Source organism: Epargyreus clarus, unplaced genomic scaffold (assembly GCF_041222505.1).
Source record: "Epargyreus clarus isolate Ecla_fem2 unplaced genomic scaffold, WU_Ecla_fem_2.2 ptg000007l, whole genome shotgun sequence".
Taxonomy (NCBI): Eukaryota; Metazoa; Arthropoda; class Insecta; order Lepidoptera; family Hesperiidae; genus Epargyreus; species Epargyreus clarus.
The window spans coordinates 14,015,854-14,042,363 of NW_027332215.1; the positions used below are offsets into that span (position 1 = coordinate 14,015,854).

Here is a 26,510-nt window from a genome sequence, read left to right on the forward strand (position 1 = left end):
ACTTAAAGTGCAGCAAACAACATAATTGATGACGAAAACATGCAAATCAAAAGGAAAGATTAATCAAAATGTAATTACACTGATTAACAAGCAAAGAGATAATATTTAAGCGATGCATCATAAGATTAGTAAATAAACTAATGTAAATATTGCATCAGAGCTGTTAAAATAGAATACTGAAGAGCAGAGGGAACAGAGTTACGGGAATAATATCACTTTTTAAGTTTAGTAACTTCGGCACGTAGGCAGATATGAAATTGTAGTGGGTTTTTCTATTATTCGTAGTAAGAAGATCGTGAATTTGACATAGGTACTTAAGTATTAATAGAACTAATATTATTACGTAATAAATGTAATACTCATTTCAAAGGAATTATTTGTACTGAACCATTTTAAGGAGAATTTGCACGTATGTTTTAAATAATATTAATTGTTTATTTACAACGTCATGACAAGCGAGTACAATTTTAACAGCATAATTTAAAGTAAATAACTAGCTTATTCTAAAATGTTCAGTTAATTACTTTTTACATATTTACTTAGTGTCCTCGACTGTTTACCGCCGTTTTACGATTCATTCATACTAAAAATATATTATATTTTTACTATTACTTATAGTATTACTATATTTTTAACGCCGCAACAATTTACTATTTATATCGATTGCAAGTCAAACATAATTCCAAAACGAAACTATCATTGATTCGTTACAAAAGAGTAAAAAGTAGTAGGCACTTACTTATTCCTTTACTAACTTACTTGTAAAAGGTAACCATTGTAAAAGATAATGCATTAATAATCAGATTAGACCAGAAATCCCGATATTCACAGACGCTCAAATAATACCTAATATGTGGAAGAAGCTTCAAGTACCGGTAGTTTGGTTATCATTGCAATCATCTTGTAATAACGTAGCATTATAATTTTATTTATTTTTGAAAAAGTATTTATTTCTATCTTAAATTAAAGTTCGTCATAGAGTTGCAAAAGTTAACGTAAATCGATCCGAATTTCATAAATAACAAACTTATAAAATGTTTGTTTTGAGCCGTCACAACGATTCACGAAAGCTGATATAAAACGAATAGGTACTTACGGATAATATACGATCACATGCAATACATATCTTTACGAAAAGTCGCGTCTGGCGCTTGTGACAATTTAATAAAATTACAATTAATATTTTACCTTATCTAAGTATCGAAATGAAATACTTTAAGTAACGATGTTTTTACATTAACATTTTGGTGCAACGCAAGTGACGTTGACAAGCGGTCGAGTATTCGAACGTCGCCGTCGCGCCGCGATAATGTCATTTTACTCAATTTGCAGCGATAACGCAACGACAGCGAATTCAATTTCCGTATGGATGTTTGGTAGCGAAAATGTTTGATCTTAAAAAGTAGTGTGTGTTGCCAAAGAAAAGACTTTGGCGGTGTGAATGGAAGTGTGGGTGGTGAGATATCAGTTTAAACACACCAAATTTAAAGTACTTGACGATTAGGTTATATTTATAACCTTGTAAATATAAATAAATATATATATACATTTGCTATTGCTTTACTCGAGTGCGGATGGCAATATTTTCTGAGCCTATGTTTCACATTTTGGCACGTTGTAGCCCAAACGGCTTGACGGTGTCATGAGGGTTTGTTTGATTCGTCTCAATTGTGGGAGCGATGTAGGCTATATGTTCTAAGCAGTAGGGTTTCACTTTTTATAATCATTGCTAAATCAAATCAAATCAATTTTTTTTCATTCAAAATAGGTTCTTTACAGAGCACTTTTTGAATTGCTAATACTAAGACTAAAAATTTCTCAAATATTTTTAAAGATTATTTTTAACGTTAAGCATAACGTAAAACATTTTACAGCTGTATATTATTTAGACTAGTTGTAGATTGTACGATAGATAGTTATTCACTCATAATATGTGAAGTTAAATATAAAGTGATCGGTCATATTCATTACTTTTTTGGAATGAGAGATCATTATAATGTTTACGATATCATTATAGTGATAGAGACATCATTATAATGTTTACGATATCATTATAGTGATAGAGACATCATTATAATGTCTACGATATTATTATAAACAACAGTTTTTGTAATAAATACTAATACGTATTTTATTTATTTAATTTTTATATTATCTTTGGCAGATTTTTAAAAAAGTTACAGATGTTTTGGGAATTGCGGTTAAGAATTTTTATGTTTAATTGTGATATAAGAGCCATAAAATTATTATTATACTTTTGTAAGCAGAGACTTTTTAACTAATCCATGTCACACCAAAATTAATCTATTACAGTACCAGAGATAGAGTCCCTCGACAAAGGGGCAGACAAACAGACGGACTGACAACGGAGGCTTAGAATAGGGTCTCGTTATTACCCTTTGAATACGGAACCCTAAAAAGATTTCATATTACTAGCAGAATTAAAAATACATTTACGTACTCTCTTACAGTTATTTTTTTACAAAACAGGTTTAAACTATTGTAGAGTACGCGAGTTTTATCAGTAACAATGACTAATTACTATAAGTTTTATAAATACGTATTTATTATACATAATTTGTATAAAGTAATATTGACGTGCACCGTTTAATTAATTAGACACAGTCGGGAATCAAATCCTGCGGCGTAATCACTGACGTAGAGTTCTGAATTTCATCGTGGTTACGCTCTATTAGATTGCATACTACGGATAATGCATAAGTAGCGTAAATTATTTATGGTTTAAAATACATTAGATATACGATTATATTATCAGATTCATAGTAATATGATTTGTATATTGCGGCATTTTTATTTTACTTTTTTCTTTAGATGTGTTTATTCGTTTTTCATTTTTTGTAGATAATGTCATATAACACGGAAAAAAATACTAATGTATTATATACTAAGACGTATCTCGTAAAATATGCTTCAAATAACCAAAATCCTATTTATATTAAATGAGTAGTTATTGAGAAAATGTGGGACATACAAACTTACATACGTAGCGGTCGAATACAGATCCTCCTGTTTGGCGTCGGTAAAAAATGGCCATAGGTAATTTTGAGTAACAATTTCATATTACATTTTTAGAATCTAAAATTGAACGCTCTGAGGCGTAGATTTGTTATGATTTCATAAACAATAGTAATGTTTTATTAAATTTAAGGCAGCCCACGAAAATCTATATACCTAACAGTTCTCGACATGAGTATGACAGTTCTCGTATTAGTACAATGTCCGCGTAAAACTGCTAGTCCGCTCTGAATATAGAAATGAATCGCGCCGTCATAGCAAATTGTACTATACCTGCTCGCAACAACTTCAGAGCGGACTAGCAGCTTGGCGCGAACTAAACTTGCCTTCATATTCATGAACTACGCTATAAGTTTAATACATACTTATATCATCTGATATAGTACATCGATTTGAAGTACGACGTATGTTTCTATTCCCGTAATACACAGGTAATCTGTTATTGTCTATGAATATGTTATGAAACAACGGTTTTAATTGATAGTTTCAATGTGTTGTATGTAGATTAGGTAGATGTTTGGACTAGTTGTAATGTTGTATTAAATGTTGTGCTGTTTTAGCATACGTGCAACTAGAACCGACGCTGCTATACAATACGTAGGCGCAGCCACGTCTTGTAGGTAGCATCAGGTTTGATTCCCGATTCAAGAACAGATATTCGTTGTAACAATGTTGGGTGTTATTGTAAATCAATGATTCTATAGTAGGCTGTATCTAATACGAAGCTACTCGTAAATTTGAATTTGAAAAAGAAAATGGTATTTTTTTTCTATCTGAAATTTTAGCTGCGTTGTGGCAACTAAGTGAAAAATAAACAGAGAATATAAAAAAAAACAAACAAATGATAAAAGTAATATAAATTTAAAATTGTTTTTGTTCTTTTTTGCTCTTAACACAGTTATAAAAACATCGCATACTACTTTTGTATACTGCTAGATATACGCACCTATGGAAATAGGCATACATAGACCTACCTACTTACGTGTTGCATCAGTAAACATGAAGCAACCATTAGTCAGTTCTTAGGTCCATTGAGTAGGTGTGTGACGCTCATAACAAACGGGCGATGCTAGATTTGGGCGCCACGTCACGGGCCGTCACCCATCTGGGCGCTATCTGATGTACGTTTTACAGCCCACCCCGGTCACAACTCACTCGGCATTATCGCTGCTCACGTCTAACACGCACGCATCTCAATGGCACATCTCTACGGGACGTCAAACGTTTGCCTTAAAGCATGAGCGAAGCGGATTTTGAGGAGCGTATGAACGGATTTGGAATTAACAAAATTGACAACATTTTAATCTTCGTTGTGAAGAGACCATCAAAAACATCAAGCTTGAAGATATTTATCTACTAACTTTTAAGCCCAGATTAATGGAGTTTCGATTTGAAACACGCAATAGACTTTTCCAAAACTACAAAAAAGAAAAACGGAAGTCTTATCATTTTTTTTCGTTTTATACATACTTTGAATTGTAACTTGGGTTATTGGCAAGGCGGCGGAAGGTAACAGAATTTATAAAAGTATTATAATACAATGCCAAGAAATATATTGTTGAACAGAAATAAGCATGCTTTTTGCATAAGCATGTTTTGCTAACATTGGATTAGAACTATATTTATAGGAAAAGGAACTTAAGCATTGTATACAAACAAAAATCAAATGTCGAAACAAGGATATTGAAAGCCGCTTAAGCTTATACCTTGGACCAAAGTGTTAGCATTAGTTAAGATTCTTTTTTATATTTCTCATATATTCAGTTTTTACTGTTGACTCTGTCGTCGATATGTCATATTGATGTGAAACACGGAGACCGAGTACAGGTGTAATTGCCTGGGAAAAATTGTAGACGGAATTTTATACGTCGCAGCTTCTGTTGGCCCAAGGAACAAGCTGTTCCTATGAGGCATAGATAAGTATAGATATCTCAGCGCCTTGTAATCGAATAAAGCCATTAAATGGCTTAAAAGGCTGACAATTCTGTCAGCCATTTAAAGGCTGTCATGGTGTAATTTACGCAGAACAATGCCGACATGCGTAGTTAAGTGGTGCAAAAACACGAAATCGAAGAAAAATTGCGGAGAAATATTGTTTCATTCGTAAATGATCTAAAAACTACAGTTTTTTTAATATTTTTGAAACACGAAAATAGATGACGGTGACAATTTCAATTGTCATAACTCTTTGTTACGAGTGAGTAATCTTTACTAATCTATAAATATGAGGATGTAATCACATTATAAGGTTTCCACTTTTGCGTAAATCATTCCAAAAAAATATTCCAAACAAAACGAACAAAAATCTTAGACAAACGAAGACGGACAAAAATCTTTATAGGCAGGTTAACTGTGATTTACACATGTTGACAACATATACAAATGAACTTAAATTTTATAATAAGTACTTTTGTATAATATCAATATTTTGTTACCATTTTAATCATTCTACAACTAATGTTTAATAAAAATGAATTAGGCCCAGGGAGATTGTCCGTTGAAAAAGAATGTCATGCGAAAAAATAAAGAACAACCTAAAATAGATACCGCGTATACTTATATTGCAATAAACGCAATTATTTGCGATCTTGTGAACGTGCCAACGTTATCTCAATCTTCCATTGTTCGCAATCTTCAATTATTTTCTCAATATTTAAAGTATTAAATAACGTATTTCATGAATTTTGAATGTAAATTACATCATACATAAAAATTGTTCCAAAGATGAAGAAGTGAAAATGAACATCAACTTTTTTCTACCCTTATAAACATATCAATCACCTACCGTATAAACACCGAATTGCGTTGAATGATCGGTTAGAGACCACTTTGTGGGCTATCGGGCGGCTTTATCTCGGCGTCCTTTACCTCTCAAATAACATTATCAGCTCCCAGACCGGGTGAAATACAAGAAACAATAAACGTACATCGTAAACGTGCGTTATGTGGGCATAAATCAAATCGGGCCCGAGTACGAGACACTTGTTAAATTGCTCATAAAAGTCTTCAACGCAACGAATACGCGTATATTAGAGTGGGTTTATGGCGACTTGGAGCCGATGTTGGGCCGATGTATCGGCACGTTTGATTGGTGCGACCGCACTCAGGTCAAAGGCAAACTTGGTTCGGACTTCGAAGCTCGTTCTGTGCTATTCTGTGTATTCGCTTACTATTTTAGCAATGAATTCAAGCAAGAAGTCACCGAACTGGTTAAATGCAAATTGAAAGACTACACTTCTTTGAGAACTCCTTTCTAAAGTACTTTCAGGAGTAATTTCCTCAAGTTGTTTTCATTCGCTGTTATAGCAAATGATAATTGCCAATCGGAAAAACAGAAGTGATTTGAACCTCAGCACCCGTCAGAGAGACCAAATTTCAACCGGTAGACTATCACTGCTTTCACTATTTAGTATACTAGTATTCGGCTAGTTGACAAAGCTTTTCTCATATTTTAAACCACGTATGACGTACATACCGTCATTGTCAACGTAAATACGCTCATCAATCAATCGGTTCGTTCGACTAAGCGGTAGAAAATAGGTTTGTAAAGTTGAGCGAAGTACTCACTTACTTTATCTAAGCATACTAACAGAAAATAAAAGAGACTCGAGGTTGTAAAACTAGAATATTTTTATTAAAATAGGCGTGTAATGTAATATAATGCCAGAGATTAATGTGGGAACGGGTGAAGAGGCCCATTGTCTGGCGGTATGTTCCTCGTTGCTCCACTATACCCGGTTAAACTACGAAATTGATCTACTTTACGGGCGGATTTTCTGCATTTTATTTTTTGAGCAATATTTTGTTAATTTTTAGTGTTACATACGAGTACGTTTATAATACGAGTTTATTGATGATTTATAAAGTATGTTGAGGAAGCGCTTTTTTTAATTGCGTGGGTCCACCTACATCTAGAGTTAAATTATGTTTATTTCGTTTCTGATATGTCATCCAAATAAAAACTACGCTTAGTATTCCTGAAAAGAATGTCTAAATAAAACAAGTAGCAACAGATAAGCTGTATGAGCATTTTACGCAGGTTCCCTCCACAGTTTAAAGTAAAAAGCAGTTTTTTCTTACAAATAAAGTTCCTTTTTGTAAAAGTTACATCAAAATCTGTTCAGCCGTTTCCAAGTTTAGCGAACCAAAAAACAAACCACCTTATAAATAAAGTAGTATGCTAGATTTATAAAAGAAAATGATTAAGCTTTTTATGAAAATTGGAGTTAAAAAATATTGCAGTTTACTTGATGGTAAGTGTTAATTGCAGCCGAGTACATATGTGATGTACTCCTTAAAACAAGTCCTACCTGCAGCCGATGCTGAGGACTTAGATGGTCGTCTTATACTTCAGCCGTTATCCACAAATATAAACAGATGAACAAATATAAAAAATACAGATTTATTATACGTATATATACAAGTTCTTGCAAGCGGAGCATGACGCCGGCGAGCGCAGCTTTGTTTATCGCCCCACTCATTGTACCGCCGGCTCTAAGCATGCGAAATACCATTATTTAAACATGTTATTATTCCACGACTTGCTCCACATTCTCTAGGAAGCTTTTTAAAGGTGAGAATTAGACATCTCGATGTCCAATTGTCTCTCATATTAAAAAAATACCCATGAATGCTCATTAATTATACGTATTATCTATTCATTTATACTCGTATGTAGGTATAATATGTTTTCACAGCTATTCTTTCGACATTGTTACTGTCCCATTGGTACGCACGGGTTTCAGAATGAGGATTACTTAGGCCACAGTTCATTAAGCTGGCCACGTGTGTATTGGTATCTACACTTCATGTTTTGAGAAAGATCTCTAGTACATTTGAGAACCATTTTTAGGGTTCCGTACCCAAAGGGTAAAAACGGAACCCTATTACTAAGATTTCGCTGTCTGTCCATCTGTCGTTCTGTCCGTCTGTTACAGGGCTCTATCTCTGGAATCGTAATAGATAGACCCTCGATTTTTTTACAGAGATCGTATAACGGTGGCGGCTATAAAAACAAAAACAAAAACTAAAAATAAAAAAGTTAAATACAAAAAGGAGTTCCCATACAATAAAGTGCTATTCAATATTTTTCCAACTAACTTTTGAACCTTTATAGGTGGACGGTTCAAATTTTCACAATGTGTGTACTTCAATGGCTGCTATAATAATAAATATAAGAAATAAAAAAAAAAGAAATCTTGGTTGTACGGAACCCTCCGGGTGGGGGTTTGACTTACACTTGGCCTATTATTTAATATGATGTTTTTCTTCAAATTAAAATGTTTGATATTTAATTTCTAACACGCACATATTTTTCAAAAAATATGTGCCTATCTGGGATTCGAATCACCGATATATAACATCACCCAACTTAAGATTCCATTATTTGAAGTGATGTTAAGTATTAGTGATGTGAAGTATCAATACAATAATGACAACAATAACAATATGTTGTCGTTACTGTCAGTGGGTAACTCAAGCGTGGTCAGTCGTGTTTCTTGTACGTATAATCTCTATTTTCTTATTTCTTTTTCCACCTGTACCATACATTAGTAAAGATACTTCGCCGCCTTGAAATTGAATGAAGCCACAAACGGCTTATTTTAGTGAGTTCTTTTTTTGAATTCTTGACAAATAAAAACATTTTTAGAGAAAAATTACGAATAAATAACTACTACTGCGTAATTTACGTAATAAATAAATATAGTTCAAAAAACTAAAAAACACGCTTTTATGATAAAATCAACTAAAAAGCTTTCGGTATTCTATTTCATTCTTTCATACATGCAGGGTAAGATAAGGATGTATGTTGATCTCTTTCTACTGAAAAACGGAGTTACTCACTGACAAACATACAAATGAAGCTAATATAAAGTGTGTAATAAATCTACAAAGTTTGAACGAAATCTGGCCGTTTAAAGTGGGTCAAAATCGCGCCCAAAGAAGTCGGTTACAAACATACAAACAAACATACAAACATACAGGTGAAGCTAATAAAAAGCGTGTAAAAAATAATTATTTCAAATATTTTAGGGACATTTTAGCACGGACACGTGGCAAAACTTTTTTACGCAAGTATTTCAATTCTCAAAACTGGGTGTACATTTTCTTGTTAGGAGTTAGTAATCTTTAGTAATCTATGACCTGTACTTATTTTTTATCAATTTACATGCGTGTCCGATGTGATTGTGGCACGGTGGTAATTGTTTCCGAATAACAATGAAATAGTGCGGATCTTTCAGCAAATGTGTACGCAAAGTAGCGAAGTTGAAAAATAAACAATACTTCTTATAGATATTAATAGGACATACAAAGATTTTTGTGTTTGTGGTTGTGGTTACAAAGGATATTTACAATAATCAATAGGTACATAATTATCCTAAAAGAAATACCCAGAAATAAAAAAAATATATATAAAAACAACGGTGTTTTTATACTTACGGAATACTTACGGAAGTATTATGATGTTTAGATCGAAAAATCCTGGTGTTTAATTATATTAATGTTTTGTTTTCGATTAAGTATTTATAATAAATATAAAATTCATAATTACAGCATGTATTGTGTGTACAGACAGCCAAAGTACGGTTACAAAATGTTCTTAAAAATGATATTACAAGTCATAATGCATTGATCACAGTAAAACAAAAATAAAGTAGAAAACGCAACAAACTACCACAAAAAGTGTATACGTAAAAAACTTTAATGTCAATCAACAAATTTTTCATGTAAAATAAGTACTATAGATGTATCTATAAAGATAAAGATTAATTATAATCTGTACCGTATCTTTTATTGCCTACTCCCGTGGCGCGTTATCAGACCATCTCTACTCTACTGTTTATTTATGAAAAGAAATTCTAATATTTCCTTTTGACGGCATTCCGTCACTCATGGGAGTTTACTCCAAACATAGCTACTATAAAAGTGAAGCTTATAAAAAGAGAAATCACAAGTATCGCCCGCAAAAGATTCTTAAACCGTTGTTTCGGTTACACCTAAATAATCTCAGATACGCAACTAAAGTTTGTAACTTGTTCTTTTTTAAATAAGTTATTGCGTGGCTTATTCCGAGTTACATATTCGCGGATAAATTATTCGGGTTGCCTACACTTTTAATTGCATTGTACACTGCATTTTAAATTTAAAACGAATAAGTATTTAACTTATACTTTTTCGATTAAATTCTAACGGCGAAAAAATGCGTTTTAAACTGCGAACACAGAGCTAATACACGGCTAACTAGCTAAGTCACCTGGTTCGGTCACGGCTTGTCTTAAAATAAACAAGTGCGAAATAATTCCCGATCTGATAGACATAATCCCTCAACATAGAAGGCGATCAGTTTTGCTATCAGACCGTGGCGGGTTAAACTGTTTTGACTCCTCACATCAGCGTTCCATCTTACGATAACACTATTGCGTCTCCTCATAAAGTCTACTATTGCCCATGTGTAATTTTTTGGTCCGTAAAAGTAAATTTGCCACTTTACACGGCTGCCAACTTTTAAATTTGTAGTGGGATAAAACAGGGAAATAGTGTAAATAATAAGTATAAACAATAAAATAAAAGGCGTCTAATTAGCAGGTAAATTCGATTGAGAATAATAGATGGGAACAATTCAAGTTAATAATAATAAGGGAGGCAATGTAAATAAATATATATTTTTTTCAATCAAAACATAATTCTTTTCAATAAAATAAACTGAGCTTAAAAAGACGGCATAAGATTGTTTTGATATTATGAAATTAAAACTTTATACCAATAACATTATAGTAGTTCGTTCAAAAAACCTGTGTAACATTTTCTTTTCTTTTCTTTAAATTAGATGGCCGTTAATGGAATATACAACTGTTTATGCAAGACTGTCCCTCAAAATGTTGGACGGTTGGCAGCCTTATCGTTGATTAAAAATTATTTTCCCGTCGGAAGCTCGCGTGACGTCACGGCCCGTGCGCCTGCGCATAGCCTGACGGATTAGTGCGATCAAACTCTCGCGGATCACGCGAACGGTAATTATTTTTTTTCACTAATGTAAGGTCAACTTGTTATGATCGTTGTTATTTATTCGTTTCCAAGGGCTAGACCACCCGTATGAGCTGTAAAATATGGTTTGTGGGCCTTCTTTTTTAAAAACAACCCACAAGGCTTTGGATATTAATTAAATTTATTTATGCCTCAAATATAATGACAACCTTTGTTGAAATAATTGTATATATATATAATAATCTTAAATATTTTTAAGGAAATATAATAGGTGTTCAATATTTAGGTTTCCCTCTACAATATCCTTTTGTTAAAACAGCTACGCATAGCTCGTATGTTTAAGTTATATGTTTGTTACCGCTAAAAAAACATAAATTTTATCTTCACAAATAAAAATACCTATTGATTAATATTAATTCTTGTCATTTCTAAAACTAAATTAGCCACCAAAACGAAGTTATAAAGTAACTAAATTATCTACAACGTTCATTTGGTATGTCTAAATGAATATTCGTATTAAGTATATGTATTACATTAAAGGACGTGCGTTAACAAAATCAATTTATGCTTCATTGGAGTTCATGAGTTACGATGTTTCGGTGAGAAGTTTCTAAATGAGCTAAACTTATACGTACGTTTTATTCAAATTATTTAAGATGTAAATTTGAAATAATTTATATTTTGTATTACTGTTTAGGGCTATTTAGTATTTGACATAAAATAAACTTCATAGTTTTTCTAGCTTTAATACTGTTGTTAGTATTTGCGAATTAAGGTATCGATATGTATATCTGAGAACATCACAAAGAAATCGAATGCAGATATTTCCTCACAAAATATTCTCTCACCGTTCAACAACAGATCAAGTGGATCTGTTGATGAACGGTATACCATAATGTATCGCTGTTTGTTTGTTTGCACATATTCCGAGCTGTCAGCTTTTTCGCGAGCTACCATTTATAATCCATTTCTTAAGTAAGCTGTATCTAGTCTGCGATCGCACCATAACAAGTTCATTCATGAGCGATCGCTATCGCATGTGGGACCGCCAGTGCATTGTCTCCCAGTTCACACTGGCGGCGGGCGATGACCACACGCCGAAAACCTCCGCTATGTACTTGTACCACTTCTGTGCTTAAACTGCTTAACATTGGCTCTTGTGCGTTGTATTCGCACGTTGAGATGTCTCTGGGTTGCTTTACAAAGAGTGTGTTAAGCTCTATAAAGTTAATCATAAATAATGCGATCCGATTGCAACACAACTTACACCCGCTTTGTGGATGAGAAGCGAAATTAATATTTATTATTATTTTCGTTTATCATGAAAATACTTTTTCGTTAGAAACACTTGTTTTGAACTTAGAATAGTCCTTAAGTAACTTAGTTTTATTATTTGTAAAATAGTGAAAGTTTACTCATATGCTTATAAAACTACTATACTAATTCTATAAAAATAATCGTATGCTATTGCAATAAATAAGTTAGAAAATGTCTTCGCTTAGTTAAATATCCTTTTTATTCTTGCATTATTTATTGGTAGTAAGATAATACGTGAAAGTGAAAATGACAGAAACTACTAGATTCCATTAGCCACCGAGATTTGCGTGTTACTGATCAGTCGGCTACCGGATGCTCTACCTAGCTAGATAAAACTGACTAGGAATTAGAACCTACTATTAAATAAATCTCTTATATTTTAATCCGTAAAATTGTTTTACTTATTTCGTACTATTCTTTGATAAGTGAAATAGAAATATACTCCATCGCCGTGAAATTTAATGAAACCACAAAAAGACGATTTAACAATTATTTTTTGAATTATTGACAAGTAAAAAATATTTTTAGAGATAATTTACGTATAAATAACTAATACTACGTAATTTACGTAATTAATAAATAAGTATTTTAAACACTTAAGAGACATTTTTGAATGGAGACGTGGCAATAATTTACTCGTATTTACGCATAGATTAGTAAAGATTACTCACTCCTAACTTGAGAATGTACCCAGTTTTGAGAATTGAAATACTTGCGTAAAAGAGTTTTGCCACGTCTCCGTGCTAAATATCCCTAAAATATTTGAAATAATTATTTATTATTATGTAAATTCGTGTAAATTACACAGTATTAGTTATTTATTCGTAAATTTTCTCTAAAAATGTTTTTATTTGTCAAGAATTCAAACAAAGAACTTACTAGTTAGCTGTTTGTGGCTTCATTCAATTTCAAGGCGGCGAAGTATCTTTACTAATCTATGTATTTACGCAAGAATTTCAATTCGCAAAACTGGTTACACTTGTGAGGAGTGATCAACGTACCTATATTTTACTCATTTTACTATTAATAAGTCTTAGATCGATTACAAGATGACGATTTTTGTTTGATTTAACTGTGGTAATACATACATATGTAATAGTAAAGTATTATTTAAGAGGTTATCATTTTTGTAAACAATTTATTAAATATTTTATTTACCTATTAGAAGGGCGTGGATTTGTGATAATAACTTACATAACTCATAGTTTATCTTTTGGGTTAATTAAACTTTTTGAATTAATTAAACCTTTTGAATTAACTTAATGGGGTATATTTATATATTAATATCCAACAGTGCATGTTTTTAGGGTTCCGAGCACAAAGTTTAAAACGGACTTTATTACTAAGCCTCCATTGTCTGTTTGTGTGTCTGTCAACCAAAGGACCGTTTACAGATTACTATTATATCTTTTGTGTAGCCATAGATTAGTAAAGATACTTCGCCGCCTTGAAATTGAATGAAGCCACAAACGGCTTATTATAGTAAGTTATTTTTTTTAATTCTTGACAAATAAAAACATTTTTAGAGAAAATTTACGAATAAATAACTCATACTGCCTAATTTACGTAATAAATAAATAATTTATAATAATAATTTCAAATATTTTAGGGACATTTTAGCACGGAGACGTGGCACAACTTTTTTACGCAGCTAATTCAATTCTCAAAACTGGGTACATTTTCTTGTTAGGAGTGAGTAATCTTTACTAATCTATGTGTGTAGCTAAAAAATTAAATCTTAGATGACAAACATCAATAGTCAATAGTAAAATGTATAAAACTTGTTCCTATTAGACTAAACTAGTACTTATCTGTATGTGTTTCTTATACTTAAATGTTTTGAAATACCGTGCAAGCTAATCGTCCTACCTTCATAATTAGGGACATCCTATACCTTGCAAGCAATGCCGGTCTAAACGAATACCAGCCTAATAACTGTACTCAACAATACTACTATGTTGTAGCACTTTAAACTGTTTAACAAGCATGTCAACATTACTAGAATGAGTACTTTGCCTGACATTCAACAAAATTGTAGGTTTAATGTTGCTATAGTGTTAGTTTCTAGAATCTTTACCGTGTACCTATGTTTACCACAATCATTGATATACGGAGAAAAAGATCGTAAGGGAACGTAGGTATAGGAAGAGACTAATCTTGCGATTATGTTATAATTTCTTAATTTCTAGCATTTCGAATAATACTGTAATTCTAAGGAGGTGTCTATGTCGAGTAGTTCCTAGGACAGAAGGATTATTAATCAGTTCAAGTAAAATCAGAATTAAATAAAAAGAAAGTCATTATCGACTGGAAATTTGCATGCGTCGTATGTTAAGCAGGTATTATTGTAAAAAAGTCGGTTCTGTAGACTTTGTACAAAAGTTAAAATAATTGGCCAAGTGCAAGTCGCACTCGGAGGATTCCGTACCACCAAAATTATTATATTTTTAAAATTTTTAGTATTTGTTCTTATAGCAGCCATTTTAATATAAAAGCGGTTTATTGTATGGCGACCCCCATTTATTTTCTTTTTTTAGTATTTATTGTTATATCGGTAACCCTTATACATACTTTGTAAAAAAATCAACGGACAGACGGACAGCGGAGTCTTAGTAATAGGGTTCCGTTTTTACCTTTTGGGTACGGAACTATAAATATGAAAAAAAAAAGTAACAAAATGATACTGTAATAAATGTTGATAAGACGCTGGTACAGTGCATCTCAGATTTGTATCATTTCTCTAATAAAGTACTTCATGATTAGGAACATGTTTACAGTATAGCGCTTAAGGAAAAATACTTGGAATAACACGTTATGGCGTTCGATAACGTATTGGCACGGATCGATATGTCATCGCGAAAGCTGCATGCGCTGCAGAAAGAAATCACTTGCGCATTGAACTTTGTCCGAGTGTCGCTCATTCGCCCCGGAACCGCGCACGAGTCGCTGTGTAAACATAAACAGAGTTGTCACGCATTGAACAGACGGAGTTATCGATATCGCGTCCGGGTCAGCCGGGCGTAGTAGGGTTAGATATGGGCCACAGAATACCTATATTATCGCAACAGGCGCTGTAAGGCGGCAGCGCGGCGCCGTCATCGATGCCTTGTAATTAAATTGTAGGCGATCCACGAGTTACACGCGTACTCCATTTTGCTTAACACACTTTACTTGTGTACAAAGTCCTTTGATGTCCTGATTTTATATCAATTTTAGTTTAATGCGAATAAATACAAAATATTTGATGCGGCCAGCTGCATAACTACACGCAGTTGACATTTCGACTTTCACCTGATTGCGCTCCGTAGAGCAAAAAGGGGGTAATCTCTGGATGCGATAAGTTATCAACGTGTTCTGCAGACGCAAAGTACGACTTAACATCAGCTGTGCGCGTGCCTTGCGCGGGTATAATAATGTCTGGAAATGACAAGCACGCCACACAAACGTAATTACACTTTATAAGGTTTTATTTATGTCCTTACTATATTTATAGTTCCATCATTTTTAAAACTTTTGTCCTTTAAAATTTGGTCATACGTATTTATCGTCAATCTATTTATGTTATAGTTATAATAAAAAACGAGCAAACTGTTCACTTGAGTATAGGTAATGGCTACTGCCACCCGTGGACATTTGTAATCAACCCTCTTACGTTAAAAAAAAATCAAACTTCGGTCCTTTAAAATTTGGTCTTCAGTATTCATCGTTAACTTTTTTTTTACATAATAGCAAACGAGTTAGCAGTTCACCTGATTGTAGGTAAGTGGCACTGCCACCCATGGCCATTTGAAATCAACCTCAGATAGGATATGAGTCCTACTTACGGTTGGCTTCCCTTGAGGACTAACTTACAACGCCTCAGATAGGTATATCTCTCTTACCACACCCATTAGGTCAGAGCACAGCAGCACTGAACTGTGGTGCTTTAAGAGTTGAACCACAAAGTGTTTTACCACTTTTACTCAGCCAATTAACTGAGATTTTTTTTTACGGAGCGAATCTATATTTTTTTCAAGTGCATCTTTCACTATCATACTTTTATCTCAGATAAACATTGTTAGGTTTTATAACAAGTAAAGATCATGTCATATCTATGCGGGTCTCGTTTAAGCGAAGTTATCGCCAAAAGACTTAGCATCATCTCCCGAGTTAGTCACCTCAAACAGATAAACTTTTGAACTCGTTACACGTATAACAATGCTGCCTTGTATCTGATTATAACTATCATTATAACGTAAGTTTCTGTAACCTTAAACTGCACGTGATTTTCTTTTATGACGAAATAATTATCTATTTAATTATTATTATTACGAAAACTTTGTCGAATGTTCGAAATTCGAGCATAATCACAACTTTTTTATTGATAACAAACAATAAAAGAATTCGGTTGCCAAACAAAAGAGAAATGTTACTGAATGTTTTGCTTTCATTTATATTATTATGTAGATTGACTAATTACTATCATAATTTAATTTTTATTGCAGTATTAGGTTAATTTGAGGGCAAACGAATATAAACAGAAGGCATAATTATAATTACATTCGCAGATGAATACCTATATCAATTACAAATGGCTCGCGAAACATTGATTTATCTTCTTCACATTTATCTTTTGTACAAAATGTTAGTGTCTGCTTATTGAATGTGGAAAATGAATCCATATCCATAAAATACCCCACAATGCTTGTTTACAAAAACATTTGACCCATTTATGCATTGTCGACGCAGATGGCCCTAGCGGAAGCGTAACTTTTTGTGCTAAAACAAGTTAAGCCCGTGCGCGCTTGTGGTAAGGGTCATAAGAGCCTTTATGCGGTGCACTGTTAGGATCTGTTGACAAATGAATGATGACAATTATATTGTGTGGTTGGTCGCATTGTGCGATTGACGTCTTTATATTGTTGAATGTTTCCCGCGGTTCCGTTTGGTCGTTGTACCGTTCAATTTTTTTAAACAGGATCCGATTGTTATTACCTGCCTGTCTTGTTTCACAATGATCTCCAAATTAAATATCATACGCGAAGTGCCGAAGGGTTAATGTAGCAAAATTAGCTACACACTTGTAGGTATATTGTGTTGCATATGGAATAACATTTTTTTTTTGCAAAAAAATAGGTTACTTATACTGTGTAGCTAACAACAGTATGTTTCTATTTAAATTAATAAAAAGACTATATTGTATATTACCATACTAAAGAAAGTCTTTACTATGATATTACGTAGCTTAATCTATAAAGTGAAGTACGGGCGAGGTGTCGCATTCCACGCAGGTCATATTGTACAAACAATTCAATATGGATACCTATAATTTATATAATTACCAGAGACTTATTAAATATTACGGGAACATATGTTTGTACGATTCTGCCCGAGTGATTTATTTGCATTTCCAAATTTGTGGCCCACAAAAACCACAATGTGTTCAACTAGCTAAATAATGCGATTTGCCGCATCATGGAATTCGAATAAACTGATTCGCTTGTGTAATCCACTGATGCAGCGTGCCGTTTACCTTCGCCCCGTGTTACTATTAAATCTCATGTTTAACTTTTGATAGGTAAAATATAAAGACACTTCGCCGCCTTGAAATTGAATGAAACCACAAAACGTTGTTTTATCAGTTATTTTTTGAATTCTTGACAGATAAAAACCATTTTTAAGAGAAATTGTACGTATAAATAATTAATACTACGTAATTTACGTAATAAATATGTATTTTTAACATAAAATACATATTTATTTATTAGGGACATTTTAGCACGGAGATGTGGCAAATCTTTATTTACGCAACAGTTTCAATTCTCAAAACTGGTTACACTTTCTTGTTAGTAGTGATCTATCTATGTATTTTACTTATCTAAGTGTTTAACAAAAATCTTATCACAATGGCTTTAAGGTAATCTTCCATAGCGACACGATGGTCCTTCCTACCCAATATTCTGAGTGCCCCGTCCCTTGACGTTGAATTTTATTAAACATGTAGGACACTTCTTCAACGCGTAAATAAACAAAATATAATCAATCAAGATTTTATTTCAATTTGTTCAAGCCGATATCGAATAGGTGCGGAGTGAAACGTCAAAGTCAAGTTGTTGTTTCGTGGACTGTTGTGTTGTGGAGAGCTGTTGTCATCGAAGGCCTTTGTTGTTTTGTTATTTGAACATTGTTTGTTTATTCATGTTTTGTTACTTTTGTGTTTCATGAGAGGTTGTTGTAACGAAAGCATTGGGGTTGATATCGTACGTATGCACTCCATATTTTGACAGTACTATTTTAACTGTTTGGAGATTTTAAAAAATCTACATTATTATATTATTAATTCAGGATTTCTTTTTTAGGATTAACAAGAAAATAATAATATTACATCTCATTATTGACAAAGATTTATCTAAAGCATAAAAAACAGTTTTACGTCTTCATTTTACCTATTGCGACCAAATTGCGTTTAACAATGAGTATCGAGTCAGTGAGACAACATGGTACAATCCACTAAAATTTATATCAACATAATGTTGATATTACCTACATGCTTATCATACAGCTATGCATAGTTTCTTCGTAGTATGACACAAACGTACTGTATTTTATTTAATAGGATGCGTTTATTTTCCGAGCGTTATCTCCGTACTTCAAACGCGTACGTGAAATAATAATATTTGGCGCGAACACGGAGGTGCGAGTGCGGAGTTGAATTCCCATAGAGGCGTATTTTCTATTTTGCGTGAGAAACTAGTAGTGCGGAGTCGAGGTCTCGGTGGGCCACCGGCGTCACGCTGGCCACTATTGTGCAAGCCGGCACAGCGCGTGCATTGTGAGCCGCAGGGTCCTGCCGGGTGTTTATTTGCAAACACAGCGCGCGCCCTCCCGCGGCGCGGGGACCCCTCGCGCGCCGATATCGCAATTTGTTACGATTTTGGTAACACGATACGCGGACGCGGGTGACTACTCCATTTTCGATTGATACTCGCGCATTCGTACTTCCGTGTGGCGCTGCTGCGTTGCAATGAATAGAACTAAAAACTATTTGCCGTTACCACACAAATGTTTGCATTATATTTTCTTGCGGGCTCTACATTTATTTGTTGCTTTACGTTCGTTGAATGTGCCGGTTTTTCAAGGCGGGTTTGATTCCTAATTCTTAGGTATGTAGTAACTTATACGTAAGCTTAATTTTTTTGTGATGGGAAATGGATTTGGGTAGGTAATTACAAAATGACTGGATAGATTTCATTCGATTCGATTTCAATCGATTGAATTGATAAAATATGTAATCGGAATTGGTAGCTAAAATTTAACAAAATAATAATGCAGAAATTTAAAAAATGTGAAGTGACGTTATAATAGTATGCCTGTAGCATACTATTATAATTTTCAATACAAATACGCCACTCTGTAAAGCCGTGGGCAGAATGATTGTCACAAACAAATCTGAATACAACAGTTATCTCTAAACAAACATTATCACGCTAGGTACGTCCCCACAACGTCTTTCATCTCGAGCCATTAGCTAGCTTCTAAAATTGAAACTTTCGTTACATGAAAGGCTTTCAACATTATCGGAGTAACACCACAATAAAAATGTAAAACGGTAGGAAACAAACAGAGAAATAAAAAATACATTTAGATAAAATTAATAGACATTGTAAAATTGAAATGACAAATCCCGTCGATTTACACCAGGTTTTAAATCGGCTTGGTTTACGACGTTGATATCTTTAAAATAAACCGGTGAAGCGTGAGTCGGCGCTTCTAATGCTGCGACTATATAAATAAAATTGGTGACTCTATCTTTAATATCGAGTAATGTTGATTTTTTTAAATGTAAGTTTATAAAACAATTCGTTTTTATCGTCTATCATGTAAAATTTGATGCTTTCAGTACTGAATTATTTGGATGACAATTTAAAGATAAATAATTGTCATAATTTTTTCCATAAATTATTTAGGGTAGAAAATTAAAAACGACGCCTTAGGTGTGAAATAGTTTTGGGTACAGTTACTGTAACATTTTTTTTATTTGTATCTAAAGTATTTTATTTTGGATATAAGAAATAAACTTCTATATTTCTAATTCGCATTTTCATGTAGCTATATTTTACAAAAAAAAAATACAAAGATTTAAATTCACAAAAACAAACACGGGAGTAATTTTCTTGCACCTTTAGTTATTTCACTTATCCGTTTATACCGGTCCGGGTTATCAGAGGAAATACCGCGACGAAAAACCGTAAATTATATTCATTAATTATCGTATCACAACACTTCGGAGTTCTTAAAAACCTGTATTGATGATGATATCATACGTTTCGTTATAAAGTGCACGTTGTGATACGCCAAGTAAGTACATAATCAACGTAATGCTCTTCACGTTGGCCCACATTGTGGCGATATCACAGCCAAATGTTTGTGAAGGCGTCCATACGTTGGCAAGTAGTTCAGTTTGCTTCGTTCAGGCCAATGAGCGGATGAACCTATCAGAAAGGTTGAAATTGAAACGCTAGCGTTTGCTGCGATTTATTTATTCACTGCATACCACTTCTACGTACTTCTAAGAAAAAGATGATCAAAAAGAAATGAAAAAGAATACTAAACAATTTTCGGTTTGATAAAGCTCTACAAAGCGAAGAGTTTCTTCATTAGTGATTGCTATTGCCATTTTGTTTTGTATATACCATTTAATTACGACATGGGAATATGAAATTTAAAACAGTCACTGTGCGTACAGTCACTCTGTCAGAACTCGTAACAAACTAAACGCGCGCAATGTGTGGACGCTACAGCCATAAACCCTTTCACCTTTTTCTTCGAATCTTGTCCCAACTTGTGCACCAACATTCCAATATATACCAAACACTCGTTTTAAATGATGGCCATCGGCATTGGCCATACTTATTCGGCACAATGTTGGTCAACGTGAAGAGCCGCCGTAAGTGTAATATAAAAATTGAAGTGAACGACAGTCATTCCGAAATTACTGCCATTTTTAAATTCATATGCCACGATGTCAAAATAGGAATTTATTTTTGTGCGTCAGGCTAATCTTTGCTGAATCAATTTTGACGAGATATTCATTCAAAGATAAAACTTTACAGGAAGTAAGTTATGATATTATTTTCGGAAATATTTTGAATCCTTGCATAAATACCAAAATTATATGCACTTTTACAAAACCGTGTGGGAAAGCTCTTACTTAGAAAAATATTTTACATATTTCAGCGTTCACTACCTACATATATATTATATATGACAACTACATGTATATTATATTATTATATACGTATTCGATATAATATTCGCGTATAATAAATAAACAATCATTTCATACACTTTGTGAATTTGAAATGTTTAAAACAACAATACGATAATGAGAAAGAAACATCTACAACCATCTACAAACGCTCCAACCACACGTTTGAATTTGTGACAGTTTGGCAAGCGGGGTGATGCGGCATAACATGTACACTGTACAAGTAGATATTTGGTATTTAATTTGCAGTTATTCGTTTTTTTATATCCTTAGATGATTATAATTCGTAATACATTTAATATTTCTCGACGGGACCCAAAAGATTTTTAACAAATACCAACAGTAAATGCCTCCCGATGGTTTCAATTAACACTCATAAATGACACTCAGTTTTAATATGTTTACTCCAGACCGCAGTAAAACGTAATAAACATAAAGTTAAGTATTATTGCGTGTGCGCTTAATATAGTTTTATCATCGTCATTTTCGAAAGAAGCATTTTGCTCATTCACATCTGTGATTTCGTGATTCAAATATTTTTTGATCAGAATAACTTCGCTCACATCATATGTCAAATCCAAAAATAACACGTCCATATTATTCTGATTAAAAATTTTAGCGTTCTTCTTTTCTTAGCACTTTCAGTACATTTTACAGAAGGTGTAGGTTATTGTTATACCTAAGGTTAATATGCCCCATGTATTTTTGTATAAGTAATGTTAAGTAAATATTGAACTGGAGGACAGAAACTTGTAGAATGCCAAAGACGCGTAGGTATATCATGTAGGTAAATAAATAGGTACATGCCGAGGTCTCCGATCTAAGACGGCCCCGAGAATCTGCAAATTAGATTTAAAAGCTAAAAAGTATATAATTCTTGAGGTATAAAACTCTAAAATAAGATTTGGTTAGAATAGGACGGCCTACATTTTTATTTTAAACTAAGTATATAAAAATAACATTTCTTCTAAGTCCATTATACATTTAATCGTCTTTATAACAAAAAGCGCAGAGAGTGCTGTGTATTTAAAACTTTTATTAAGTGCGAATTACAAATTAGATACGAGTAGTTAATTTGTAATTGGCAGTTAATGAAGAAAAACTAAGAGAGAATACTAAGAGATTTTTGTAACGATCCCAACAGTGAATTCTGACAATCTGCACTCAACAAGAGTTTTACACTATTAACTGAAGTTTGAGAAAAAATTTCTTCACTAAAACATTTATTAGTCATATTTTATCCAGCTCAGTAGCAATTTCTATTCTATCAAACAATCATATACTTATTTTGAAAGCAAAAAAGCAAACCTACCCGCCCACTTCGATATTTGTTTTACTGTGTCTTCGTATTTGTTGTCCAGTGTCGTCGGGCGTCAAGAAACAAGTCTATTCACCCATTGCTTGACAGAAGCTGATAATTTTCGAACATGTGATAACGCGGAGCCGGCAGCGCAGAGATTAGACCCCATGCTCCATCACTCGTGGGAAATGGGAAATGTGTGGAAGTATAGATATGATAGAATAATTAGATGGGATCTTTGTTCGGTGTTGGAAACAAATAACTAAAGTAGGTAGGTCAGATGAAAAAAGCGTTCGAGATAAATTGTCTCGGCGTTCCAATTTTGAGGGGTACCAACACATTTGTAATCGACTTCATACAACGCCTTTTTCTATAAGTAGAGTGATTATAGAGATAAATGCTGCGTCTGTAATATTTAAATACTATTTATTATGTAAAATATGCCGTAATTTACTGTATAATAGTGAGTCTTATTATTCAATACGTGTAATTGTGAAATTATTTGCAATAAGTACCTATATCGATTTTATACCAATTATACGATTAGTCAAACATTTGAATTCATAATATAACGAAACTAAAAAATAATATGGCCTAGCGTCTTATAATTATTAAAGCCATAAAATTTTGCGATATAATTTTATATGACGCATACGCACTACTCTAGCGTGATTGCATGTCTAATAAGAAGTTACGTAGTGAAACGCCACTAGCCTATGACGGTACCATAAATAAATGCATTAAATAGCATGATACATTAGAATTTAGAACCTAAAACCACAGTTTACCACAAAAGAGACCTTGTTAACTGCGCCACTTACCATAAAATACATACTTCCCTGCAATTGTACAACCACAAATCATCGTGTCGCGTTGGCACATATTGCTGCACCATGTTATTTAAAATTGTACAACTATTATGCTCGTCGACAATGTCGTCAGTATTCTTTGCTTGCAACCCTTTAAATACCACTTCATACAAACAGATCTACCGTAAAAGCGGTCTTTAAATTCTTACCAATTGTCGATGTCACCACAATATGTAACCGCTAATTAATGCGGTTTATTTGTGCTACGAGGAACCAAGCAAATTATACGTGCGGACGGAGCACTGCATACAAACTGGTGAATTATCAATCATATCGGCCACTCCGTCGCCAGTAAAAACGCAACAGAAAACCTCGACATAATAATATTATGTCGGCAACGACGTCATTATAATCGTTGCCACGAATTCTATTATGTCAATTAAAATGGTAAACCTGATTTTCCGAGCCATTTGCTGACACCGCGGGAAAAAGCTGACACGTGCGTGCAAAAAACTGTGCACATTACAACGGCTATTAAGTAAACAGTCCAAGTGTGTAAGTGAGAATGTGCGGCTAATTTGCAATGAAGTTTATACCGAGCGCGGACGGTCGCTCGGGCGGGGCGGGCAGCGGGGCGGGTAGCGGAGCGAGCGGCGGAGCGGGCGGTGGCTAGCAGTTATTGGCAAACGGAGCGATGTGCGTTGAATTCGGAATGCGTTTCGCATTAGATTGGACCCTTGTGTATCGGCTATAAAAATATCCTAGTCCCATGTTCTTGCATGTTCACGTTTAGTAGTTCCTTTTTTGTAGTGTCTTGACGCATAATTTGCAATAACTTCTAATTAAGTTTATTTCAGTACTTAGGCTTTTAACTGCATAGCTGCACACAGAACCGTATAATTATAACTATAATGAATATTTAATCGTTTCATGGTTATTTATAGTTAGTGGTAGGTATCAACTAATAAATTCTATTAAAGCAGACGATGTCGCGGGCAAATGTTAAAGCTTAATATAAGTAGCTTCCAAAAAATGTAAGCTTGGGATTAACAGCGTATATACGTTGCTATGGTATCAGTTAATTGGTTATAAATATACCGATTTGGAAATATAAATATTACAGAAATTTTGCTTGTAACTAGTCTTAAATATCATTAATTACGTGTAACTTTGAAATAAACTTTTTAACCTTGTCTTGTTATTACTAAGCAAATTGTACAATTGTACATAAGTACATAATAAGAATATCATGTCGGAATAATACATTATTATGCAACTGCATGATGCATTTATCAAAGTTGTTTTACAGGCAATTTATACATTTTCATATTACAAACAACAGCTGTTTTATAACCCTATCGACGCTGGGATTTGGGTCTTAGTAGAAGCAGAATGCATAGAATTAATGTACGTGTTTCCTTCTGTGGAAACTAGAGACATAATCGCCACATGATACAAGCCATATATATGTACCTAGTGCCAGCAATTTATGCAAATGTGTTGCACCCCACTTAACACTCTCCATTCAACATTATGACTACAAACGTTCTGATATCACTTAATATAAAGGCAGCACTGCTTTTTCTCGCGGTTTTGCTATACTTGCGTTTTATTTTATATACATGCTGCTTTTTTTATTTTGTGCTTTTTAGACGCATTTAGTGTAGAGATCGGAGTTAAGAGTTAATTGATCCAATTAACCTTATTTGATTTTCTATTTTTATATCATCATGTTTTTTACTCAGATTCTTTTATTATTCTTGTATAACAATAGATAGATAAAGAGATGATCTACTAATATTTCGTGGCATTATAAAAAAAGATATAGGTATTTACAGTAATAATGAGTAATGGAGAATACGATATTCGTACTCTACAAACTTTCTTTTAGAACAACGTTTGTTTTATTATCTATTCAAAATACCTGAGTACACTTCCAAATTGGGCACAGGTGGGCGACAGATCTGAATCTTGTACGTGTAGAGATAATACAGCCTTTTGCACAATGGACCCACGGCTGCGTTGATACAAGACAATTTGTATGCGCATGTAGCGCAGGAAAGTTGGTAAAGGTATGCTTTAAACCAGAGGTTCCCAACCTTTTCTTGGTCAGGGACCACTTTTATTAGGACCATTTTTATTTATAGGTACAATAAAAATAAACTGTAAAAATGAAACTAAAACTTTAACTTTTATTAAAAAAACTCAATAGGAAAATACATAAAAATAAATAATAATATTATAGGATAAACTTTTGTAGTGTATTAATGTTATTTCTGTAGGTATTTGCATTATCTTTACAAGTTATAGGCAAATCATCATTTACTTTCAAACGACTTAATAAAAGTCTCGATAAATTTAAAATTGTTCGCGGACCATAATTTGGCTTCTGCGGACCACTGGTTGGGAACCCCTGCTTTAAACGTACGATTCCTTCAATTTTGAAATATGAATCTTACGGGTTCTAGTTTTATGACTAGTAAGATGATATTACGTGTCGTGAATATTATTAAATAAATAATGAGTATACAATAGAAGAAATGTAGAGTTTTCATTGTAAATATAATAAAATAGGTATATATATGTAGATGATACATTAAGCACTAAGCTGTTAAATTTTTTGTAGAACGAATATATTTTTGCACCATAGTCACGAAGGAAAAAATCGTAACAACTATTTTCCTAAGGCTTTAATTGGAATTCCTATGCATTATTAAATGAGGGGCTAAACACAGTAGTAGGACAATTTCAAGCAATACGATATTGTAGCAAAATTAAAACTCATTAAAACCACGTGATTAGTGTAAATCAGCGG

At 33.4% G+C, this 26,510-nt stretch overlaps 1 protein-coding gene across 2 annotated transcripts in view; it reads left to right on the forward strand.

Annotated features, from left to right (window-relative positions):
• Bmap-A (apterous A) overlaps positions 1 to 26,510 on the forward strand; it is a 79,585-nt gene that overhangs the window by 9,381 nt on the left and 43,694 nt on the right. The gene's annotated exons all lie outside the window — the stretch shown is intronic.